The sequence below is a fragment of the Takifugu rubripes genome, chromosome 20 (genome assembly GCF_901000725.2).
Source record: "Takifugu rubripes chromosome 20, fTakRub1.2, whole genome shotgun sequence".
Lineage (NCBI taxonomy): Eukaryota > Metazoa > Chordata > Actinopteri > Tetraodontiformes > Tetraodontidae > Takifugu > Takifugu rubripes.
Window position 1 is genome coordinate 11,564 of NC_042304.1, and position 8,315 is coordinate 19,878.

Consider the following 8,315-nt stretch of genomic DNA (forward strand, 5'->3'; position numbering starts at 1 on the left):
AAGCTAGCAGCTTAAACCACTGACCTATGAGGTCACACTGAGTCCCTGCAAAGAGGTCATATATGGTTTAAAAAAAGCCATGATTAAATATTCTTCACACAGATGTTTTTCTTCACATGCTGTGAAAATATGGAATTTGTGTTGACACAGAAATCACATCCAGAGATTATATTGAAATTATGCCTTTTTTGAACCATATATGACCTCTTTGCAATGATCTAGTGCGACTGCATAGGTCAGTGGTTTAAGCAGCTGACTTTCTTGCGGAAAGTTGTTGGTTCGAATCCAGGCTGGACTTTGGTTTGAAGAATCAATTATCTTCACACACATGTTTTTGGTTTTACCGTGGTGACTGTCATGCATTGCATCACAATTTTTAAGACCAAGTATCCTATTTAGAAATTACTGTATGGTGCGAAAGAGGATTGTATGACAGCTTATAAATCAGCACCCCTGTAACTATTCCAGCAATGAATCACAAAATAAAAAGGGAAAAAGTTATATAATTGATGTATAAAAAAACAAAAACATGTGTGTGAAGAATATTGATTCTTCAAACCAAAGTCCCGCCTGGATTCGAACCAACAACCTTCAGCAAAAGAAGTGAGCAGCTTAAACCACTGACCTATGAGGTCACACTGAGTCCACTGCAAAGAGGTCATATATGGTTTAAAAAAAGCCATGATTAAATATTCTTCACACAGATTTTTTTCTTCACATGCTGTGAAAATATGGAATTTGTGTTGACACAGAAATCACATCCAGAGATTATATTGAAATTATGCCTTTTTTGAACCATATATGACCTCTTTGCAATGATCTAGTGCGACTGCATAGGTCAGTGGTTAAAGCAGCTGACTTTCTTGCGGAAGGTTGTTGGTTCGAATCCAGGCGGAACTTTGGTTTGAAGAATCAATTATCTTCACACACATGTTTTTGGTTTTACCGTGGTGACTGTCATGCATTGCAGTCACAATTTTTAAGACCAAGTATCCTATTTAGAAATTACTGTATGGTGCGAAAGAGGATTGTATGACAGCTTATAAATCAGCACCCCTGTAACTATTCCAGCAATGAATCACAAACTAAAAAGGGAAAAAGTTATATAATTGATGTATAAAAAAAAACATGTGTGTGAAGAATATTGATTCTTCAAACCAAAGTCCCGCCTGGATTCGAACCAACAACCCTTCAGCAAAAGAAGTGAGCAGCTTAAACCACTGACCTATGAGGTCACACTGAGCCACTGCAAAGAGGTCATATATGGTTTAAAAAAAGCCATGATTAAATATTCTTCACACAGATGTTTTTCTTCACATGCTGTGAAAATATGGAATTTGTGTTGACACAGAAATCACATCCAGAGATTATATTGAAATTATGCCTTTTTTGAACCATATATGACCTCTTTGCAATGATCTAGTGCGACTGCATAGGTCAGTGGTTTAAGCAGCTGACTTTCTTGCGGAAGGTTGTTGGTTCGAATCCAGGCGGAACTTTGGTTTGAAGAATCAATTATCTTCACACACATGTTTTGGTTTTACCGTGGTGACTGTCATGCATTGCGTCACAATTTTTAAGACCAAGTATCCTATTTAGAAATTACTGTATGGTGCGAAAGAGGATTGTATGACAGCTTATAAATCAGCACCCCTGTAACTATTCCAGCAATGAATCACAAACTAAAAAGGGAAAAAGTTATATAATTGATGTATAAAAAAAAACATGTGTGTGAAGAATATTGATTCTTCAAACCAAAGTCCCGCCTGGATTCGAACCAACAACCCTCAGCAAAGGAAGTGAGCAGCTTAAACCACTGACCTATGAGGTCACACTGAGTCACTGCAAAGAGGTCATATATGGTTTAAAAAAAGCCATGATTAAATATTCTTCACACAGATGTTTTTCTTCACATGCTGTGAAAATATGGAATTTGTGTTGACACAGAAATCACATCCAGAGATTATATTGAAATTATGCCTTTTTTGAACCATATATGACCTCTTTGCAATGATCTAGTGCGACTGCATAGGTCAGTGGTTTAAGCAGCTGACTTTCTTGCGGAAGGTTGTTGGTTCGAATCCAGGCGGACTTTGGTTTGAAGAATCAATTATCTTCACACACATGTTTTTGGTTTTACCGTGGTGACTGTCATGCATTGCATCACAATTTTTAAGACCAAGTATCCTATTTAGAAATTACTGTATGGTGCGAAAGAGGATTGTATGACAGCTTATAAATCAGCACCCCTGTAACTATTCCAGCAATGAATCACAAAATAAAAAGGGAAAAAGTTATATAATTGATGTATAAAACAACAAAACACGTGTGTGAAGAATATTGATTCTTCAAACCAAAGTCCCGCCTGGATTCGAACCAACAACCTTCAGCAAAAGAAGCTAGCAGCTTAAACCACTGACCTATGAGGTCATACTGAGTCCCTGCAAAGAGGTCATATATGGTTTAAAAAAAGCCATGATTAAATATTCTTCACACAGATGTTTTTCTTCACATGCTGTGAAAATATGGAATTCGTGTTGACACAGAAATCACATCCAGAGATTATATTGAAATTATGCCTTTTTTGAACCATATATGACCTCTTTGCAATGATCTAGTGCGACTGCATAGGTCAGTGGTTTAAGCAGCTGACTTTCTTGCGGAAGGTTGTTGGTTCGAATCCAGGCGGAACTTTGGTTTGAAGAATCAATTATCTTCACACACATGTTTTTGGTTTTACCGTGGTGACTGTCATGCATTGCGTCACAATTTTTAAGACCAAGTATCCTATTTAGAAATTACTGTATGGTGCGAAAGAGGATTGTATGACAGCTTATAAATCAGCACCCCTGTAACTATTCCAGCAATGAATCACAAACTAAAAAGGGAAAAAGTTATATAATTGATGTATAAAAAAACAAAAACATGTGTGTGAAGAATATTGATTCTTCAAACCAAAGTCCCACCTGGATTCGAACCAACAACCCTCAGCAAAGGAAGTGAGCAGCTTAAACCACTTACCTATGAGGTCACACTGAGTCACTGCAAAGAGGTCATATATGGTTTAAAAAAAGCCATGATTAAATATTCTTCCCACAGATGTTTTTCTTCACATGCTGTGAAAATATGGAATTTGTGTTGACACAGAAATCACATCCAGAGATTATATTGAAATTATGCCTTTTTTGAACCATATATGACCTCTTTGCAATGATCTAGTGCGACTGCATAGGTCAGTGGTTTAAGCAGCTGACTTTCTTGCGGAAGGTTGTTGGTTCGAATCCAGGCGGAACTTTGGTTTGAAGAATCAATTATCTTCACACACATGTTTTTGGTTTTACCGTGGTGACTGTCATGCATTGCGTCACAATTTTTAAGACCAAGTATCCTATTTAGAAATTACTGTATGGTGCGAAAGAGGATTGTATGACAGCTTATAAATCAGCACCCCTGTAACTATTCCAGCAATGAATCACAAACTAAAAAGGGAAAAAGTTATATAATTGATGTATAAAAAAACAAAAACATGTGTGTGAAGAATATTGATTCTTCAAACCAAAGTCCCGCCTGGATTCGAACCAACAACCTTCAGCAAAGGAAGTGAGCAGCTTAAACCACTGACCTATGAGGTCACACTGACCCACGGCAAAGAGGTCATATATGGTTTAAAAAAAGCCATGATTAAATATTCTTCACACAGATGTTTTTCTTCACATGCTGTGAAAATATGGAATTTGTGTTGACACAGAAATCACATCCAGAGATTATATTGAAATTATGCCTTTTTTGAACCATATATGACCTCTTTGCAATGATCTAGCGCGACTGCATAGGTCAGTGGTTTAAGCAGCTGACTTTCTTGCGGAAGGTTGTTGGTTCGAATCCAGGCGGTACTATGGTTTGAAGAATCAATATTCTTCACACACATGTTTTTGGTTTTACCGTGGTGACTGTCATGCATTGCGTCACAATTTTTAGGACCAAGTATCCTATTTAGAAATTACTGTATGGTGCGAAAGAGGATTGTATGACAGCTTATAAATCAGCACCCCTGTAACTATTCCAGCAATGAATCACAAAATAAAAAGGGAAAAAGTTATATAATTGATGTATAAAACAACAAAAACGTGTGTGAAGAATATTGATTCTTCAAACCAAAGTCCCGCCTGGATTCGAACCAACAACCTTCAGCAAAACAAGCTAGCAGCTTAAACCACTGACCTATGAGGTCACACTGAGTCCCTGCAAAGAGGTCATATATGGTTTAAAAAAAGCCATGATTAAATATTCTTCACACAGATGTTTTTCTTCACATGCTGTGAAAATATGGAATTTGTGTTGACACAGAAATCACATCCAGAGATTATATTGAAATTATGCCTTTTTTGAACCATATATGACCTCTTTGCAATGATCTAGTGCGACTGCATAGGTCAGTGGTTTAAGCAGCTGACTTTCTTGCGGAAGGTTGTTGGTTCGAATCCAGGCGGAACTTTGGTTTGAAGAATCAATTATCTTCACACACATGTTTTTGGTTTTACCGTGGTGACTGTCATGCATTGCATCACAATTTTTAAGACCAAGTATCCTATTTAGAAATTACTGTATGGTGCGAAAGAGGATTGTATGACAGCTTATAAATCAGCACCCCTGTAACTATTCCAGCAATGAATCACAAAATAAAAAGGGAAAAAGTTATATAATTGATGTATAAAAAAACAAAAACATGTGTGTGAAGAATATTGATTCTTCAAACGAAAGTCCCGCCTGGATTCGAACCAACAACCTTCAGCAAAATAAGCTAGCAGCTTAAACCACTGACCTATGAGGTCACACTGAGTCCCTGCAAAGAGGTCATATATGGTTTAAAAAAAGCCATGATTAAATATTCTTCACACAGATTTTTTTTTTCACATGCTGTGAAAATATGGAATTTGTGTTGACACAGAAATCACATCCAGAGATTATATTGAAATTATGCCTTTTTTGAACCATATATGACCTCTTTGCAATGATCTAGTGCGACTGCATAGGTCAGTGGTTTAAGCAGCTGACTTTCTTGCGGAAGGTTGTTGGTTCGAATCCAGGCGGAACTTTGGTTTGAAGAATCAATTATCTTCACACACATGTTTTTGGTTTTACCGTGGTGACTGTCATGCATTGCATCACAATTTTTAAGACCAAGTATCCTATTTAGAAATTACTGTATGGTGCGAAAGAGGATTGTATGACAGCTTATAAATCAGCACCCCTGTAACTATTCCAGCAATGAATCACAAACTAAAAAGGGAAAAAGTTATATAATTGATGTATAAAAAAACAAAAACATGTGTGTGAAGAATATTGATTCTTCAAACCAAAGTCCCGCCTGGATTCGAACCAACAACCTTCAGCAAAAGAACTGAGCAGCTTAAACCACTGACCTATGAGGTCACACTGAGCCACTGCAAAGAGGTCATATATGGTTTAAAAAAAGCCATGATTAAATATTCTTCACACAGATGTTTTTCTTCACATGCTGTGAAAATATGGAATTTGTGTTGACACAGAAATCACATCCAGAGATTATATTGAAATTATGCCTTTTTTGAACCATATATGACCTCTTTGCAATGATCTAGTGCGACTGCATAGGTCAGTGGTTTAAGCAGCTGACTTTCTTGCGGAAGGTTGTTGGTTCGAATCCAGGCGGAACTTTGGTTTGAAGAATCAATTATCTTCACACACATGTTTTTGGTTTTACCGTGGTGACTGTCATGCATTGCGTCACAATTTTTAAGACCAAGTATCCTATTTAGAAATTACTGTATGGTGCGAAAGAGGATTGTATGACAGCTTATAAATCAGCACCCCTGTAACTATTCCAGCAATGAATCACAAACTAAAAAGGGAAAAAGTTATATAATTGATGTATAAAAACCAAAAACATGTGTGTGAAGAATATTGATTCTTCAAACCAAAGTCCCGCCTGGATTCGAACCAACAACCTTCAGCAAAACAAGCTAGCAGCTTAAACCACTGACCTATGAGGTCACACTGAGTCCCTGCAAAGAGGTCATATATGGTTTAAAAAAAGCCATGATTAAATATTCTTCACACAGATGTTTTTCTTCACATGCTGTGAAAATATGGAATTTGTGTTGACACAGAAATCACATCCAGAGATTATATTGAAATTATGCCTTTTTTGAACCATATATGACCTCTTTGCAATGATCTAGTGCGACTGCATAGGTCAGTGGTTTAAGCAGCTGACTTTCTTGCGGAAGGTTGTTGGTTCGAATCCAGGCTGGACTTTGGTTTGAAGAATCAATTATCTTCACACACATGTTTTTGGTTTTACCGTGGTGACTGTCATGCATTGCATCACAATTTTTTAGGACCAAGTATCCTATTTAGAAATTACTGTATGGTGCGAAAGAGGATTGTATGACAGCTTATAAATCAGCACCCCTGTAACTATTCCAGCAATGAATCACAAAATAAAAAGGGAAAAAGTTATATAATTGATGTATAAAACAACAAAAACATGTGTGTGAAGAATATTGATTCTTCAAACCAAAGTCCCGCCTGGATTCGAACCAACAACCTTCAGCAAAACAAGCTAGCAGCTTAAACCACTGACCTATGAGGTCACACTGAGTCCCTGCAAAGAGGTCATATATGGTTTAAAAAAAGCCATGATTAAATATTCTTCACACAGATGTTTTTCTTCACATGCTGTGAAAATATGGAATTTGTGTTGACACAGAAATCACATCCAGAGATTATATTGAAATTATGCCTTTTTTGAACCATATATGACCTCTTTGCAATGATCTAGTGCGACTGCATAGGTCAGTGGTTTAAGCAGCTGACTTTCTTGCGGAAGGTTGTTGGTTCGAATCCAGGCTGGACTTTGGTTTGAAGAATCAATTATCTTCACACACATGTTTTTGGTTTTACCGTGGTGACTGTCATGCATTGCATCACAATTTTTAAGACCAAGTATCCTATTTAGAAATTACTGTATGGTGCGAAAGAGGATTGTATGACAGCTTATAAATCAGCACCCCTGTAACTATTCCAGCAATGAATCACAAAATAAAAAGGGAAAAAGTTATATAATTGATGTATAAAAACACAAAAATGTGTGTGAAGAATATTGATTCTTCAAACCAAAGTCCCGCCTGGATTCGAACCAACAACCTTCAGCAAAACAAGCTAGCAGCTTAAACCACTGACCTATGAGGTCACACTGAGTCCCTGCAAAGAGGTCATATATGGTTTAAAAAAAGCCATGATTAAATATTCTTCACACAGATGTTTTTCTTCACATGCTGTGAAAATATGGAATTTGTGTTGACACAGAAATCACATCCAGAGATTATATTGAAATTATGCCTTTTTTGAACCATATATGACCTCTTTGCAATGATCTAGTGCGACTGCATAGGTCAGTGGTTTAAGCAGCTGACTTTCTTGCGGAAGGTTGTTGGTTCGAATCCAGGCGGGACTTTGGTTTGAAGAATCAATTATCTTCACACACATGTTTTTGGTTTTACCGTGGTGACTGTCATGCATTGCATCACAATTTTTAAGACCAAGTATCCTATTTAGAAATTACTGTATGGTGCGAAAGAGGATTGTATGACAGCTTATAAATCAGCACCCCTGTAACTATTCCAGCAATGAATCACAAACTAAAAAGGGAAAAAGTTATATAATTGATGTATAAAAAAACAAAAACATGTGTGTGAAGAATATTGATTCTTCAAACCAAAGTCCCGCCTGGATTCGAACCAACAACCTTCAGCAAAAGAAGTGAGCAGCTTAAACCACTGACCTATGAGGTCACATTGACCCACGGCAAAGAGGTCATATATGGTTTAAAAAAAGCCATGATTAAATATTCTTCACACAGATTTTTTTCTTCACATGCTGTGAAAATATGGAATTTGTGTTGACACAGAAATCACATCCAGAGATTATATTGAAATTATGCCTTTTTTGAACCATATATGACCTCTTTGCAATGATCTAGTGCGACTGCATAGGTCAGTGGTTTAAGCAGCTGACTTTCTTGCGGAAGGTTGTTGGTTCGAATCCAGGCGGAACTTTGGTTTGAAGAATCAATTATCTTCACACACATGTCTTTGGTTTTACCGTGGTGACTGTCATGCATTGCGTCACAATTTTTAAGACCAAGTATCCTATTTAGAAATTACTGTATGGTGCGAAAGAGGATTGTATGACAGCTTATAAATCAGCACCCCTGTAACTATTCCAGCAATGAATCACAAACTAAAAAGGGAAAAAGTTATATAATTGATGTA